The sequence below is a fragment of the Erithacus rubecula genome, assembly GCF_903797595.1.
Source record: "Erithacus rubecula genome assembly, chromosome: 5".
Lineage (NCBI taxonomy): Eukaryota > Metazoa > Chordata > Aves > Passeriformes > Muscicapidae > Erithacus > Erithacus rubecula.
This window is the reverse complement of record NC_136687.1, coordinates 27688451-27707647: the sequence shown is the minus strand read 5'-3', so window position 1 is coordinate 27707647 and position 19197 is coordinate 27688451. Positions and strand designations below refer to the sequence as shown.

General features: G+C 36.5%; 1 protein-coding gene across 6 annotated transcripts in view; it reads right to left on the bottom strand.

Moving 5' to 3' along the window:
- The window catches only part of SLC7A2 (solute carrier family 7 member 2), a 49788-nt gene that overhangs the window by 21587 nt on the left and 9004 nt on the right, over positions 1-19197 (bottom strand). For 3 of the 6 annotated variants that reach the window (XM_079306726.1, XM_079306730.1, XM_079306731.1), the window contains exon 1: positions 2000-2143. The exons of 2 other annotated variants lie outside the window; for them this stretch is intronic. The gene's annotated coding sequence lies outside the window, so the exon portion shown is untranslated. Of the gene's footprint in view, positions 1-384; positions 651-1999; positions 2144-19197 lie in introns of those variants that run through there. One more of the 6 variants, XM_079306728.1, reaches the window with a different exon arrangement.

The window sequence follows — 19197 nt, the reverse complement described above, 5'->3', positions numbered from 1 at the left end:
AGCTCTTTGCCCCTGCACATGCTGGGTCACTGCACTTGTCTCTCTCTGGACTAAGTTTTATTTTAGCTACAGGTTATGCTATAAACACGGAAATATGCCTCCAATGGTCCTCCAAAAAAGGCAGGTCTCAGTTCAACTACCTTAGACTTGAGGACCAATGACCAGCCCTTAGGAAACCTCCTCCTTCCTTGAATGAATTCCTAGAGAGAACTGCTAAGCCATCCACACTACAGTTTAGTTTTACCCCTTCAACCACCTTCAACACAGATATAGGCAGAATTTAGACAGGAAAGGAGCTTGACAGATACATATATAGCAGGGCAGGAAAAAACAAAACAAAACTTTCTTATGTCTGATGGACTTTCCCAGTATTTGTCAAAGTACTTGAATAAGCAGGTATTTTTCCAATCCCTTTTGTTCTTTATTGTCTTGGTTAATTTTTTATCTACAGTATCTGCTGATAATTTTATCTTAATTTCAGCCTCTCCTGGCCAATTGTAAACCAGATAATTTACTGCTTGTCCACTACACATCTGAATGTCAGTCCAAGAAGATGAGTTCAGCCTTAAAATTCATACCAGCTCTTTGATCTGGTGGATGATCAAGAACATTTAATCGTCACCTGTTGTCATCTCTTCTGTCAGGCAATGCTCAGTATAAAAAATTTATAACTAAAAACACAATGCAAGGGACAAAGTCTCTATCTGAAAAGACTATATTAATATTTAAACCTGTTTTGACTGCTTCACAGTCATAAAAAGTGACTGTGAAGATTTTAATATAAAATCTACTATTTCTGCAAAGTATTTTTTATGTAAAAATAATCTAACCTAGCCTCTGATCCCACACAAAATTTAAAAAAAATATGTGGATATTGGAGCAAAACCAGATACCTTACATCATGTGTCAATAATTTTACTTCTGTTAAAATAAAATTTTAATTTTCTCATACATAGCTTAAGTTTGTACACATTTAACCCAAGCAACACATGGGAAAATCCAAAGTTTTGCTGCAGTTGCCATCTAACTCTTTCAACAAAATTTTCCATTAAAAATTCCAATAAAAAAACATAAAAAACTCATATGGAAAGCAAATGCTATAAACCAATATGAAACCTCTGAAAGTTTTAGTACTGTTATTGAGATTTATGTTAAATGATTTACAAAGCCAAAATAAATAAGATATTTTGTTCAAAACTATTCTGTTGAGCTAATATTATATAATATACTGTTAACTTCGGATGCAGTAGTTAAACATTTTAAGCAGCATACCAGTTAAAGTACTCCAATAAGTTTGTAACATATTGAAAATGGGAAAGTATAAATATATATAGTGGTTAATACAGATTAATTTAGCATATTTCTTCCACCTCAATTTTCCTGAAAAACCTGTAAAAGTTTATGAATTTTTTTCTTTTTAAAGTACATGTAGCCTTATTAAAAATTGCAGTATTGCATTTATTAGATCTTGCACAATAATATATGAAAGTAATGTCTTGTGAAATAATATATGAAAGTAAAATAATTCAGAGATTAAGCAAAACTAGGTGTAGTCTATGATTTGCATGTGTATACACACATGCACAGCCAATATATTATTTTACTGCAAGTGTCCTAAAAGTTCATGTAGTGCCCAAGACTTTCACAAAACTCCTAATGGCTTGAAATAAAGTAATGTATTTCAATAATAAATTGTAAAATTAGAAAGCAGCACCTGTAACAGAAGTGTAAGAGGCATAAAAGGGAAAAACAAAGTAAATTTTATCGTTCAAAAGCAGAAACACCTTCTAGTCAGACTGGGAAGGAAAATATAACTGCATCTTCTATATATTAACACTGAATTTTTACTTTACCAAAGACAGAATAATGCTGTAATGTAAACAAACTGCATACCATAGTTCTTGCAACTCAAACGGCACATATGTTAAAGGCAACGTTTCCTAAGATAACGTAGGTTATTTTCAGGTTACTTCTCTTGGCAGCAAACTTCATTACTAACCTGATTCAGTGCAAATTCTGCTGGGAAAATTTCAGCTCCTCTTACTCAGTCCCGAACTCCTGCTGTCATAAATGGAAGAGTAATGACATAAAGCGATTTTATTAAAAGTCTTGCTTTAAAAGCTGGCTGCAGGTGGTGTGGGAGCCCTCAGCTCCCACAGGGGTGGAAGGGTGGGGCGAAGGGGTGGAGGCTGTGGGGCCCAGGTGATTGGAGGGCTGTGAGATGACAGGCTATTTGCCCAGTGAAGCAGCAGGCAGGCAGGCAGGCATTCAGATAAATCATATCCACCGTCTTCGTTACACAAAATCCAACTGGAATGCCATTTTCCTGCATTTAAACACACCTATGTCAGGGGAACTATTCACACATTCTGAAGGAAATACATGGGGAATCCCACTGTGGTATCAAGCAAAGTCCTTCCATTGCCCCTGTGAAAAACACTGGTTTTGAAGCATATTGAAGAATGCTTTGCAATGTTTTGAGACCTGAGTAAATCTCAGAATATTAGTAATTTTAAAAGTACTGCTGTGGGTAGAAGCAACACAGAAGGCAGTATATTTACAGAGATGGGTAAGAGCCCATTCTGTTGAACTAGGGTAGATGTACCTTAGAAGATCTTCTCCTTGATACGGCTTGAAATGAAAAATGCTGAAGATGGGACATAGAACAAGCCCAACATTCCTGTGACACAACCAACAAATAAACCTCAGTTTCTTAAAAATTAGCTTCAAGAATAAACCAAACCCCAATGTACAATTTACAGCTCTATTTTTATTACTTCCAAGGGAGGACAACCACACTCCAAACATATAGTCGTATTTCCAGCTAGTATTATTCACAGCATATTGTTTCCTTCTAAACACTCATGTTTCAATGACTTTATTTTTGTTCAGCTAACATAAGATAAACCTTGCAGAGAAAAGTGCTCATTATGAAAAAGTGCTTTCCCAGGAAAATATGTAGAAAAAAACATTGTGTGGCAACCCATTGCAACTTACTTTCAGTTTTTAATTTTGCCTTAAAGTCTGCCAGTGCTCCAGATGCAGAGAAGGTTCCTACTTTTTGTTTCATTAATAGCCCATGCAAGAGAAGAATAAAGCTTTCCTCAGCTCTCCCAGATCCAAGGAGAAATGCATCCAAGAAAGTGTGCTCCACAAAGATAGGCTGTGTTTCAGAACCAGGAGTCCAGCTTACATTATTACCCAAGAAAATTCTCTTCTTACAGGGAAAAAGGTATTAAGAGAAAAGGTCTTTTGCTGAAGGTCTGCTGATGACAGTGCTAATACTTCATCATGTTGACATCACCCTTGTTAAAGATGAACTTTTTCTCTTCCACAGTTAATAGACAGTCAGAAGATAGAAACAAGAAGTTATGCTACAGGCTAGGTTTCTTGTGCAGAAATGCATGACAACCACTTTTAAGGAACATCACTCTGACCTGTGACAACATCTAGGCTTTTTTTTTTGCCAAACTAGCACTTTCTAACAAGTCCATGAATGACTCTAGAATTCTCAGAATATCTCCAGTGAAGAAGACTCCAAACCTCTCTGAACAATCTGTGACAATACTCTGGTCACCTGCACAGTAAAGAAGTTCTTCCTCATATTTAGCTAGAACTTCCTATGCATTGTTTTCTGCTTGTTGCCTCTTGTCTTGTTGCTTATCTCCTGTCTGTGATAACAATTCACCCCTGGTAGCACCAGTACACTTATGGATCATTACAATGACAGGGCTGGGCTGCTTTGGTTTGTCTGACTTTCTGAAGCTTAATCCTGAGAACAGTAGCACACAGAAGCTACACTGCTACAGGCATGTGAAGCTAGAACCATCCTGGCTTCCAGTCAAGAGGCAGGGAGCACACTGTCTGGTGAAATAAAAATGGTTTACATCTGTCCCACCTCAATCTAGCAGACTGTGGGGTGGATCAGTACCATCCCATTACACAGTGTTTGGATCAAGGGTTCTATGGACAGACACTCAGACATCGTTTTGGGTGTGTTTTCAGTAACACATGCTTGAAACTACAAGACCATGTTGCCACCCAGCAAAGGTAATTTTTGTAGATTCAGCTTAAAGGTGTACTTGTGTGGCTGAGGGTGTGTGACAAACCAGCACAAGAGAGATGTTCATAAAGGGCTGGGTGTAATGTGGGATCAGTGAAGGATGCCAGATGTGGTGCTCTTTGGACAAGACTGAGCAGTGTGCTGTCTGGTGGGAGCTACCTGTATAGCATACCCAGCTTCCCTCTCGGAGGAGATTCTTGTTTCTCTCCAGGAAAGAGCTGTGGCAGATCTACTTTGTGTCTCCCAGTTTGTTTCCAGTTACAAATCCAGCTGTGTTTGGACCAACAACATTAAGTTTTGACTTTAGAGAATTTTCTGTTCCTTAGCAACTATATCACTTGGATTAATCTAAAGAGCCTCATCCAAGGGTTCTCTGACTTATATACCCAAAGGACTTGTGTAGCATGTTCTGTCCATTAAAAAGTTGATCAAGAATTCTCTTCTTGCTAGGAAGCAGTTGGCCACATTAGAGGGAATGAATTGCAGGACAAAATTATTTTATTTTTCTATGGAAGGTTCCTTTTAAGACTTTCCCTTAGAGTATCAAAAAAATACAAATATATATTTTTTACAGTTATGCAGAAATTCATGGTCAGGGGATTTTAATTTTACGAAAAAAATCCCAAATAATAAAACCCCCCAATAATTTTGAAACTCTCGCACAAACTGAAGTAGAGTTCTACAGATGCCCAAGTGACAAAGTGATTAAAAGCCCTGTTGTTGATTCTGACTTGTCTCATAGCTACAGGCCAAAAATCCGTGGAGTTTTACTTAACTAGAGGTGTTAACAGTGCATGTGCATATCCATGTGCCTGCCCACATAACTCACCCAAGTTAAACATGAGCAAAGTTGCTCAGGCTTTAGTGAACCATGACAATCCCTCCACTTTGCAATCAACTGTAACAAACTCAACTTTTTTCATGCACAATGAAAGAGAAACACAACATGTTTTGTACACCTTGTGCAGCTCTGATGGGTTATGAGATGATGTAGTGGTATTCCTAAGAGGATTCATCAAGTAGCAAGAATCTTTTCTAGATATTGTAATTACATTTCAGTGGTTCTGACAATAAAAATCCAGTGCAATCTGTGTGCTAATCTGCACAAGATGATCAGAATCTTCATAAAGCTCAATAGTAGTGTAGGCTGTCTCTATAATGACAGGATCATTTCTGAAGAGAATAAATTACAATTAAACCCTTTTTAAAGGGCTTCTTATTTATTAAAATTTAGATTTCTTCTCATGGTCTAAGCAGATTACTAAAAACAGTTCCTACAAAATATTGTATAGTTTAAAATAAAATTTCACTTACCAAATCTCTCAACTTTTCTTTAGTAATTCTTTTTTTCAGTTTGTACTTGGGAAAATACCTCAAATCCTGAACTTCTGTAAAAGAAATTTAATACAACCTATAAAAAACATACTACTTGACTAATCCAGGCAGGCAGAATAAACCTGAAATCCTGCATCATTTCATATTTAGCAAGAAGAAAGGCTATGTTAGCGCAAATCCCATTTAGTTATTTTGATCTAGAAATGAATAATTTACCCTAATATTAACCATGTCCCAAACAGGTACTAGCTGTCATTTGCTGAATTCCAAATATTCCCAGGGGTCCAAAGAAAATTTTTGTAGTACTGACTCACAGTGCTGTCCCTAAGTCTAAAATCAGATTTTTTTGAGAAGGAAAGTAACTATTTAAAGCCAAACTACCTATAAAAAAAATCCACACATGCTTTTTTTGGCCTTGAATACAGGATAAATATAGCTATGAAATTTAGATGGAAAATTTTATAATATATACAAAGAAAAAACAAGAAAAGTTATAACTAAGACTTGATCTGCAATTGAAAATAAACCATGATGCTACATCTTGCCAAAACTCAAATGGTTCTGTTTTGCATCTCCCTGGACACTTGGGAAAGGTGTGTCAGATGCAGCTCCACATTGCAGCTTGGGAAGGAGCAGGAGAAGGCACCAGCAGGCAGCTGAAGTGTGAGTACACTTCTCCCTCAGAGGCAGAAAGTCACAACGGGCTTTCAATAAGAGCAAGGAGAAGGATCTACCAGTAAACAAACTATTAAGGTACAGTGGATTTTTTTGTGGTGTAAGCTATTGGGTAACATCTTATTCTGCTTTTTTTAATAAGCCTGTTTGAACTTACAACATATTGGACTGAAGCAAACGTTAAAAAAATAAGTATTCAATTTCTGACAACAGTCCATGTTTGAGCCAAATGTGGGATTGAACATCTAAAGGCCACCCAGGTAGGTAATTAGGCACATTTCATAGAAATTATCCCAGCCTATGTAAATGCAACTGACATTTAAAAGTAGTACTTAATGTCAAAAAAGACAAAACACCAAGCTTTTTTACCCAAATAATGAGGCTCTGGCTTATCCATTATTGAAAGCTGTATTATCATGTACAGAGATAATAGGTTTTCAGTCATTAATGCTTCAGTTGTAGCTTTTTAAGGTCACCCTGTTCAAATTTTCAGTTTCCTCATTACCTGGATGAACCAACTGAAAGTTTATTTCCCAATCCTTCTATAATATAGGACTTCCTTCAACTTTCTGTGTTTCACCCCAGCCAATCAAACTCTTTTCTCAGTTTACTTGGTTTTTTATTGCTGGAATATTTGTAAAGGGTTTGGGTGTTTTTTGGTTTGGGTTTTCTTGTTTGTTTGTTTGGTGGTTTTTTCTGGTTTTGTTTTCACTTTTCTTTTAAAATTTCTCAACTGGAAAGGATAAAAATTATCTTTTCCCCTGTATCAAAAGGCAAATCTTTTCAGTTACTATCTTTAATGAACATTTTTTCCTATTAAAAACAATTTTGTCAGAAAATTTCTATTAACTTAATTCCTACTTAACAATCATTTTCCTTTCTAAATAATGTTATGAAGGTTGCTTCTTTTTACTTACTCTTTTTAATCAGTAACAGGGCTTTACCTTTCACCCCACGGTTACCAAGTTTTCAGTAACAGCCTCTTGTGTAAGACACAAGCAAAAGGTTTTCAGAAGGTAACATCAGATCAATTCCATGTATTCTGTTCCATTGAAAATCCAACAAAATAAAAAAATAAAACTCTGAAAAACTAGTAGAGATGTATTTTCAAATACAGTCCTGGAATATCTTTTCCTGTGATATTAGGAAAGATATACAATGACTGCAGGATCAAAATTAAGTGCTAAACATTTCCCTGCTGAAAATTGTACCAATTTGAACAAAAGCTGGTGATTCTCTAAAAGGTAAAACATTGGTTTTAAAGTAGAAATAGTGAGAATCTTTTCACTTCCATAAACTCCTGAGGTGGCTTTTAAAATGTCTATAAAATCAGTATTTTTAAAATGGCTTTGCCTGTGTGCTCCTCTGCACTTCCACAGGGGAGCTGAAAGGCCCAAAAAGTAGCCTAATGTCATGGTGCAAGAGTAGAAATTAAGGAAAAACCTAATGATTCACCTCATTTCTCTTTCCTCCCTTCCCAGCCTCAGCTGGCTTCTTGGATGGCTCAGGTAGCACCAGCTCCAGGAGTTCCTGCTCTGCAGGGATTGCCCAGTCCCATCCCTCCCAGCCCATCTGACCAGTGCACCATACACTAATGGACTCCAGGGTCTTTTTATTTTAAAAAGCAGTGCAATTAATATTCTGTGCTGAGCCACTAAAAACTGTTTAAAGCAACTCAATTTTTATATATATACAAAAGTGGCCTTCTCTGCTATTTTCTGTGGGGGCCAAGAAAGGAAGAAGAGTGAGTGGAGAAGAAAGATTAATATATCTAATTCAAGACTAAAAGAAATCACAGATGATCCCAGAAACAGCCTCACTTACCAAAATATCAAGGAGCAGGGGACAGAAGAGAATTCCTATTACACATCTTGTTTCTATATGAGTTTTAAGGCATATATGAGTTTTTAAGGCATATGCTATCTCAAACGGATTACAAAAACCCAACAAAACACTAGGTCTAATCAAGGTGTCACAACTTTCTCTTAATGGAACATCTAAAATGAAATATGTTTCAATTTAAGAGTTTTAAAAAGTTAAGTTTCCTTTCGTTTGCTTATAGAAATACAGGAATTAGATGCTCATTATTTATATTCCATATTTCTTTATCTTAAGTCAAAGGCAGTAAGAATTAATTTAAGAAATTCTTGCATAAAGGTTTTGAAAAATCTTCTTTGCAACCAAATATTACCATTAAATAATGGCAAAGTATTTCAATTAGGATTCTTCACTGGACCTGTAGTGGACTTTAAATGTTAAATCAGAGTTTGCTTCCATTCTGTGTGAAAATGGAACCCTGACATGCCCAGCACCACTACCACACATCACACAAACCAGATATAATGTGTCTGCTAAGTGCACTGCTGTGATTTATTTTAGGTTTATATATCAGAACAATACGAAACAACATAAACACAAATGGTTAGTTCATATGATATAAATAAGCTTCATCTGCAATGCTTAATCCTAGAAGCATTAAACAACATTCTGTGGTCTGAGGTTACTGCTGTTAAGACCAGCCCGGATTCCTTGGAGGTACTCTCTGCACCCTGCAAAATCAAACACCGCTTCTTTCAAACATGAAATCTCCAGAAAAGTAAGTCTCTGCAAAGTCACTAGAGCAACCCTGTTACAGAGCACTACCCTTTGACATTAAATGTGGATGTTCTAGACAGACATTCTCAATATATATTGTACATATCAAGATCATATAAATCCAAACATCTAACATAATTTATAACTGACATAACGAATGCCAAAGCATTCCCTTTTCATTCTTGGCTTTAAATAGCACCTCTACATTGAATGCTTCAGGAACAGAGTTTGAAGAACATTGCAACCTTCAACTGGGTATTTTTTTAATTTGAAAAACTTTCAAATTTCTCAGTATTTTTTAAGCAAGTCAATAAACATCTTGACTGCATATAGCATCTCACAAGTAGAACAAGACTAAGACTTCAAAACACAGGAAAAACCAGTACTGACCTCGATAGTTGCCCATTGAGAACTTGCTCATAGATTTTCAGGAGGTTTAGCAATAGGTACAGTAAGTGACCCTAACCATGATTTCCAAAGAGCCTGTACAGGCTGCAGAACTCCATGGTGCAACATAACAGAGCAGTCAGCAGTCAGCAAGGTCCTGTACAACATGCTGTGAAGGCATGTCAAAAACCCTCTGTAAACTTCCATTAAGAAAGAAGTATTCTTTTATATTTTAATTAAATCACAGCTCTGCATGACAATTGCATAACCATGATGAAGAAGTGCTTTCAGATCCATGCAGATTTGACATAACGTATAAGGGCAGAAACATTGGCAAGTCAAGAAGAAACCAGATCTTCTCTTGGAATAAATCCAGGTTTAGCAATAACAGGAGAATCATTTCAGCAGAGCATTGAAGATGCAAAGTACTGGCTCATAAAGCAATGAGTATTCTGTAAACAATAAATAACATACAGAAAACACCAACATTTGAGAGAAAATCCAACTCAGGTGTGCATGTGTATTTCTGTACCCCCAGCCTGCCAGCATGGTAGTTCTTTACTTGCAACTCTATCTTCAATATAAATCATCTGGAGGTATTGATAAAGCAAAACAGTTTAGCAGTTCCATAGTTTTTCCAGGAGGCAGTTCTACTTAGAAAAATCAGAAGTCATTTGAGCATTAAATTGCATTTACTGTACCTATGAAGTTACTTCATTGACTACCAAATAAGCCACAGAAACAAACCATATGAATGTTCCCTGCAGTAAAGTATTTGCAGTACTAACTGATGCACCAGTTAAATACTAGCAAATGTGTTTACAGGGTGATCTGTGTCAGATAGCAAATAGCAAGTGGTTGGGACAGCCATTACTTCTCCCACATGAAGATTGGGTGAAATACAGTTTTCCAATTTTATTTTGTTGTGGCAAGAGAAGGCCCCATAAATGTATCACTTTTTTATTCTATTTCAGCAAATACAAAGCATCTCAATAAACACTCTATATCACCTTCTCTTCTCAGTAACTTTCTTCCCTTGCCACAGCAAATTATCCTGAATGGCATGACCAACACAAATCATTCCCTCAAGCATCCTCTTCTAACTAAGGTGTAATGAACATAAGCAATACAGAACATCAAGCCCATTTAGTTACTAGTCTCATATTTGCTCTTTAATTCTATGTTCATACATTTTCTCTTTTTTTATCTTTCACTTATTTAGGTGCAACAAGGTATTTCTCCCCTAATTTATTCCTAAATCAACCATTTTTTCTAAGTCAATGCAAAAATTACCCTCATCCCCAGCCACACTGTGAATAAGTTGTGGGGAAAACCCCATAGAATGCTAGATCCTAATGCAGCCAAATATATTTGCTTTAAAAAACTCACTCCAAATGAACAAGTCAGGCCCTCAAAAGTCCAGACACTGCAATGAGTAGCTGTCACCAAGGAGATATCCTTCCAAGAGGTACTTCCACATATGTTTGTGTGTACGTGGCTTTGTATGTATTAATCAGTGCCAACTACATTACTTCTCAGTTCCTACTATGCAAAGAGATACTGTTATTATAGCTGGATCACAATTTTGAAATAAAACTGTTCTGCTTGCTCACTTTCTTCTCATGAGCTCTGGAAGCTACAACAGCAAATTGAGTTCTGGCTACCTGTGTGCGCAGAGGTGAGGTCTGGCCACAACCCATTCCTTACTTGCACCAGGAGAAAAAGGAGGCCAGGACAGAGTCACTATCTCAAGGGCCAAATCCAGAGAACAAGTGGCCAGTTGAAATGCAATGGTCTAGGAAATCAGAGGCAGGAAAGATGAGACATCTCATTTTAGCAGCTACTTGCAAAAAGCTTCTGACATCAGGTATCTTGTTTCACAGAGTAACTAGAACACATACATACCCTTTTGGGGTAAAATATTGAATGGAAAATGTCATAGAAATTACTTCAGATTTTAAAATGCCACCACTTCCCTTACTAGTACTAGATGGAATATTTCACCAACCTACTGATTTTTATTGAACCTGATCATTGGTTAGTATCACCTGTAAATTATACATGTTCTAATAATACAAAAAAAATATGCATGAAGAGTAAGTACACATTCCTCATGGAAACATTATAAACACATGAAGCTTTCATTGTTCTACACCAGCAACAGATACTCAGAAATTAATTCTGTTACATAAAATTATTATAACTAAAGTCAAATCCTTCATGCCTAATCTAAAAAAAGAAAAAAAATTCTTAGGTAGTTTAAATGATAATCAACACATCAGCAAGAATACCCTGTCTAAGGTCCTTTCTCACCTATGCATTGCTTTATTAGCCTTCATAAAATGCCACTTTGGTATGCATTCATCAAACTATTGCTCTTTATTTCTGTCCCTAGAAACTCAGCCAGCAATGCACATGCATATCTCATGCATCTCAATTTCCAGCAGCTGAAGAGGCTTAAGAAGAACCAAATGTTCCCTGTGATTACAATCCCATAACTTCAAGCTACTTTCTTTTATTTCCCTTTAATTTTGACCTTTTTCCACATTTAACATACATACCAGGTTCAAATTTTCATTATTTTCTGCCTACTTCAATCATAATTCATCAGACAGAAAAATGCTAAGATAAAGTAATTGCTCCACTGTGAAAATGTTCTCTAAAATATTTTAAATTGCTTCAACTTCTATAGTATGAATTGTTTGTTTTGGCTGGAAAAGAACCCCTAATGTAATTCTAATTTTCAGAAGAAAAACAATTCAGAAATACTTTGATGATAACACAAGGTAAATCACTGCTGTTCTTTAGAATTTCTCCACTGAAATCTAAAAATAATAAGTCAAAAGACAAAAACACCTCTAGTTTCACAAATTTTATGTAGCCCTCTCAAACAAACCATGCTGAGTTCAACATCTCTTACTGAACTACATAAAACATTATCTATCAACTCTTTGGGAAAGAGGGGGTAAAAAGAAGAAAAATGCAGCAATTACTATTTCATGCATTAGTAACAACGTGATTCTTTCAGCTTATTTGGTCTGAGATAATAAACCATTTTCAAAAAATGTCCTTGTTATATGCTATCAATCTCATATACTTAAAAGACAAATAACAAGTTCTAATTAAAGTAACAAAATAGGATAGAAATTTGGAAATCCAAGGCAGCATGTCTGGGTCTAGATTAAAAGGATGTGAAGGACAAAAAGCTACTTGCAGTTTTCTGGATTAAGAGCAACTATGTACTTCCTAGCAAAGTTTTAGTGGTGCACATATTGGACCATATTGGTCTTTTGGTGACATAATGTGGAGAGAAGTTTTTAGAAATGGAGAGTACAAGTCTGAAAAATAAAAATGTTGTTCTTCTAGCCATACACCATAGACAGGTATTTCTTCTGAAATTTTCAAGACAACTTATTCTACAATGTCAACTATTAGCTAAGTGATGTCCTGAGCAGAAAGGCTTAGACTGCACAAGGGTACAGATGGACACATTTGACTTACTCTCCAATTCCCAACAGTTGCAAAAAGAAATGGAAAAAAAAAAACCCCAGCAAAACTCCAAATCAGAACTGATCAATTATCTTCAAAAGAGGGCTTAAAAGACTAGGGTTTTTTCTGAGGAGATTTACAAAACCTACCACAAACAGCAGCCAACTGTGTGATGGCCAGGCATACTTCTGAAAGGTTGTTAAGGGCAGGCCAACAGCAAATGGATGAATTGTCCAGAGCAGAAAATATGGGCTTACTCTTGAAATATATTGGTGGACTTTGTACTGGACTGCAATGATTCATATGAAACTGTTGACAGCTATTAGGCTAAAACATGAGAAAATGAGAAAATGAGAAAATGAGAAAAAGGCAGTAGAGCTATTGAGCCCAGAGATCAAACACATCAAAGACAGCTACTCCTTCCGAAAAAGACTTTATTTATTTATTTATTTATTTATTTTTATTTATAACTTTGCTCTCTGCTGATAGTTGTAGGAGGGTGACATTAGAAATTTTGTCATGACCTAGACATAAATCATCCAAAAGAACAAAAAATGCATCTGGGAAACCAAATACTTTACTATTTCATGCCTATCACCATAAAATATACACTGGGATAAACGATGTGATGACATGCCATGACTTCTTCAAGAATTAAAGTAATTTCATGTCTCCTTTCATTCTACTTGTTCCTAATTCTATAATGCAAACTCTCAAAAAACCAAACCTCTCAGAAAGCTATTTCATATGATTAAAATTATGTTCTGCTAACAGGTTCTCTTCAAAGATAACACATAAACAGAGCATGAAAATACCATTTACTGGAGAAATTGTTAAAACTACGAGTTTGGCTCTTCCTAAACTCAATTCACATTACTTCTTTTCTTCTCCCCTTCTTCCCACAAAAAACAAAAGACCAAACAATATAATGTTCACAGTTTTAACTGCTTGGAAGTAAAACAAAGCACATTCATTAGAGCTTGTGTAAAAGTGAGGAGATCCACTCTAAGTGAATGTAAGTTGTGTTCAGAGAATTCCTTTGTTCAAAATTGATCAAACTGAGTATATGGCAAACAAAAAAAAGCACATGCTAGATCAAAGGCTATTTCAAAAATGCAATCAAAACAAGATAAGTCACGGATAAGGAGTTAATTTTTTAGCATTGATATGAATTTTGGAACAGTATAAAAAGATACTAACCATAAAGATTATTACATTGCAACTTCCCCAAAATGAATTGAATATCTGCCTAAGAATATAACTGGGTATTAGATGGACTTCTACTCTTTGGCTGGCCATCAGATGTTAGCCACAAATTATCCCTTATGACATCTTATGCTTAATACAATTTATCAATACCCAGAGAGCCAAAATTACTATGCAACAGAACGCCCACTCTGGCGGGAAATATTTTTAACACTTAGATTAACAGAAAATCTTCTTTAAAAAGAAAAAAAAAAAAGAAAAGAAAAAAAAAACTAAGGACGAAGAAGAAGGAGAAGGAGAAGAAGAAGAAGAAGAAGAAGAAGAAGAAGAAGAAGAAGAAGAAGAAGAAGAAGAGGAAGAAGAAGAAGAAGAAGAAAGGTTGGACTGTATCTGATAAGCAATTTTCTGTCAGCTTCACAGATTTTAAGCAGAGTTTTGTTTTTCAGCTAAAATGACTTGGTGACCCCATTTATTTGGATAATTCTTGAGGTTGATGTGACTCAAATTCACGGAACTAATTTGTCTGGATAACAGCTTTACAAAGGTTCTGAAGAGTCTAGACATTTTCACTGTGGGAAAAACAAAAGATGCACAATCTATTATATACAAACTTTACAAGTAATATCCTTCAGTCATCCCATCATATTACAAATTGTACTTCTAAAGTCAACAGCAGATAAACTAAAGCATTTGAAAGTAGATGTGTTTGTACAACATTGGAAGGTATCAAGGGAAATGGAAGCAGTCTTTGCTTCAACTATTTTGCAAGAAATGAAGTAGCAAAGAAAAAGATCAGTTATCTTTAGTGGTATAGACTTCACACAATTTTTCCAGTATGTGAAATTTCCCCTGATGTGATGTCATGTGATGTGATGTGATATGATATGAAAAATAAGCTACTTTTCAAAGAACTACTTATCTATGTTATTTCCTGTCTACACTGACTGAGGCTCAGGCAGAAGAAATGTAGGATCAATGAGAAGTTTGAGTACTGTTCTAGCAGTCTAGCACAGCTTGACTAATTGGAGAAAGAAGAAAAAAGGAGGCAAGGGAAGAGACAAATACTTCTTTTTTTTGAGCTGCACATCAATCTTTCCCACTCTAGCTATAATTTTAGCTTACAATTAGATTTTAAAACTTTGGCTTTACTCCACTGCAGCCTGCAAAACTATTTTCCAAAACTGGTTTAACTAGAACTTTTCAAACAATGCTGCCAAGAATTTAAGCTCCCTAACAGGAGGAAAAGGAAGAGTCAGGATTTATTTCTTTTTAAAAAGTAAAAGAAAATTCTTTATGCTTGATCCAGAAATTCAAATTTATGCATAACCAAAAAGACTGAAATCCCTTCAAAATTAGGGCTTTGTCATAAAAGCACTTGAATTTACTACAGATTGTATCCACATGGCACAATTCTCTCTATAAATAAACTTGGAGCCAAAGTTAGTGAAACAAAAAACTTTTCAACAGTGCTAAGATAAAAAATATCTCCGCATTTATTCATACTGCAGTAATAGGCAGCTCAAAATCAAGGCCTTATAGTTTAATTTAAGAAAAAAAAATCAATAGCATAAGAAGAGTTAAGCAGTGAAATGTGCATGTGTTGGCAGGTTCATCTCTTTTCCTACAGATGCACAATGAACATGCTTGATTATCAAAATACCAAGAAGCTCCAGTGTAGCTGCTACTGGTCAAACAAGACCAAACAAGAATACGAATGGAAACAGTCCATACAGTTCATCTGCCAAACATGCATCCAGGTTTCTTTCATTAGTGCTTTTTTGATTATTCAGATTCAACATTTTTCTTTACACAGCAAATGCAACACTTTCAAGCGCTGTCTTGACACTTCATTCTTTTTGGCAAAGCTTCATGGAGGTCGATAATCCCTTTCTACATGGAGTACCATGGCAAAGACAAGGTGGATTCCCCAGTGTTGGATACTGTTAAGATGCAGCTGGATGGGATGCTGGGCCATCTTGTTTAGACCGTGCTTTCATCAAGAAAGGTTGGACCAGATTATCCTTATGTCCTTTCCAAACTGGTATTCTATGATTCTATGTTTTCATCAGTGGAAGATCCACAGTCAGTCTGGAGTAAGGAAGTCCCTTCTTTGCATACTAAATTTTAAGAGAAACCGTGCACACCAAGAACAGTCCAACCAAAAGCCTTTTATTCGATTGAAACTTCATGTTGTCGTGCTTAGCTCGATTTCCATAGAATACTGGCAAGGCAGATAGACATGGGTGATAAAATGTGCTGGAAAAGATCTCTTTTTCTGACTGTTGCCGCCAACAAATGTACCAGTCTCAGAGCTTGGAGAGCAAAGTGGGACTACCTGCTGAACTGTCACCAAAATAAGTTTTGAAGGGGAATCAGAAAGAATGGAAGAGTCATGTATCACAACAGAAACCTCACTGGTACCACAGAGCAACTGTCTGACTGCAGCATCTACAGGCAGAGCAAAGTTACACTTGGTATGCATTTTTGCTCACATGAATATTTCAAAGATATTTTCCCTGTCACCTAGACAATTCACTGTGCCTTGGCTCACTCCATGAAACAATCCTGAGACATCCTTTCATATGAAAGGAAATGTGGATATGTGTTCCAGAGCAGCAACCAAGTACACTCCAAGTGGTAATGGAAATTCAGCCTGTGGGACCAGACAAAAACTGACCAGAAATCCTCCCAATTGTCTCACACATAGCAAAGCCTAAGTGGTGTGGTCAGTGAATCCACAGCATCAGAAGCTTTCCTCTACAGCTTCATTTCTGCACAGCTGCACCAGTTGCTGAAGTAGACACTGCTACTGCACACAGATAATATTGAATGCTCAGGTGCAAAAGGCTGGTCTGCAACCCACCTGAATACAAAGGTGCTGATCAGACAGTTAAGCTCTGTGCTGCCATTGCTTCAGCAGCAGCTTTAGCACAGCTGCACCTAAAACCTGAAGGGAGCATTTACACCAAAATTAATGGTGTACCCTAACCAGACGCTCACTCCTGCATTCTCCCCTTGGGCCAACATAAACATTTCTGTGGCTGCAAATTGTGAATTAAGCTGAGAAATGGAGACATAGTAACAAGGGGTAGTTACTAAGTCAATTTTGAACCAGATTGCTTTCCTGATACAATTTACTACAGAGCTGCACAAGCTCTTGTACCAGCAGTACTGCAGTGTACATATGGAGAAGGAGTAACTTTTGTAGGCAAGATTTATAATATTTCAACTCTTTTTGGTGCAACCATAATTCCAAGTAAGTACAAGATTATTCTCAAGAAAGGCCACAACAGTCTGAATGGGTCTGAATGGCAAGATTAAAGTCTAGAATATAACTGCATCACTGTTGGTGATGAATGACTCGTAACAATGTGTAAAATCTACATTTGTATAGGAGGGGTCAATTTACTTTCTTATTTCAGTCTTCTGTTTACACAGTTTCTGGAGAAGACCATTATCAAAGCTCATCCCTATCACACGCTTAATATATGAACTTGGAATTCAAGTAGGAAGTATCACTGATATATCTAAATCCAAACAAAGTGGACTTCTTTCCTTTCCTTTCAGTTATAAATTTCTTATTGGTAACTGTCCACCTGGTTCGCAGGGTTTAGTATATGCCTTTTCAGTACACAGTATAAGCCTCAGTATAACAAAAGGGCTGTGGCAGGCATACAGGCAGTACCTTATTCCCACCACCAAAAAGCAAGCTGGTACACTGTACAATCCTGAAGACACACACAGTCACTGCTCATGGTGCAGCCTGGTGAGGGACCATATTCTGAAACATCAGTTTGAACACATGCTACATACTGTTGATCATTTTTTGACCTTAGGAGTAGGATTTTAACTCTATTGTTTCTTCTTAGTCCAAAGAATATCCCACTTCTGTGTTTCTTAAAGGCTATTACAGCATCAACTTTTGTCTCTTCAGGTAAGAAAACATATTTCTCAGAACCTTATCTTTATCAATTTACCCTTTTTATCAGCAATACTAAAGCCAAATACATTTCATCAAAACTGTATAAGCCACAAAACATACTGATGTCAAGGACTGCAATATTTCTGATGGGGCAACCCAAACTTTCCCTTCCTGGGCCTCCAGAGTAGAAAACCATGGTAAAATATTCAACTTTATGCAAATCTCACTCAGTTTCATATCAAGGGAAACAACTTCTATAGCCTATCAAATTCACAGATTTATTTCCCAGGTTTGTTTTGGGGAGATTTATTTCTTGTGGTTCCTGAAACCCTGCTTTCAAAGTTTGCAAAGAGAAATGCAAAAGTTCTCCCCACTCAAGCCAGCAGCCATGGAATACTGCCAAGGCAGATAGAGATGGGTGATAAAATGTGCTGGGAAATATCCCTTTTTCTGACCATTGCCACCAACAAAGAGTGTTCAGGAGAACACCACAGAAGTAGCGTTGTGAATAAAGTTGCTTTATGTTTCCATTTCAGGTCTTTCTTCAGCCTTTGGATGTGTTTTCAAGGGGTGTTTACTATCAGAGAAGATTCTACATATAGCACTTGGAAGTGTGTCTCCAACTGCTGCAACTTTCCCTTTCAACTCAGATGATGTTTTCCAGAGTTTGTAGTCTCCTCCAGCGAGGTGATGAAATTCAAAGTCACATATGTCACATACCCTGCTGTGTGTTTCCAGAGTCCTGTTTCCCTGAACATAGAAGGAATCGAAGTATCAGGAGAGCTTCTTCTCTTACGGTTCCAGGTTTCTTTCCAGCAACCCCAAGCTGCCCCTCCAGGGAACACTATGAGCAGCATTCACATCATTCTGTTTTCCTGCTGCCTTTCTACCATTTGCAAACAGCTGTGATTAAGCCAACTCACTGTCTGTGTGCTATCAGCAATGCTGATTATCAAAGCCTTAGAAAGCATACAGAAAACTGAAACCCACACTTCTATTAGCTAGGTTTCAGCCAAGCTAAAATACTGTATTTCACTGTTCTTTTACAAAGATTTAAGAAAGATGCTTAACACATTCACCACCCTCTACAGGAATAATTTGTACCAGTCATCACATAGCTGTTTGGACAAATATGCTGTAATATTGCCTGTTTTCATGAAAAAGCACATGAAAATAATTTTGAAGAAAATTTTTTTAAAAAGTAAATTCTGATAGCTTAGAATAGTCTACTAATAAATGTAAATGAGAGTTGAGATGATAGTGTTTAGGATGGTGAGGGAAGAAGAGAGATACTTGCCACTTCGGTAGTTTCTCTGGTTCCCATGAAAATATTCTCTATTTACAATGCCAAACAGACATCAGAGTGATATCAAATATGCAATAGAGGAGCTACAGATATAGCAAAAATGTAACAGATTAAAAGTAGGAACTATCCAAAATTGTTCATTCAGAACCATTTCACATACAAGTCATTCACCAAGTCTAGAAGTGTATCACTAAAAATGCACTTGATATCTTCTTGTTT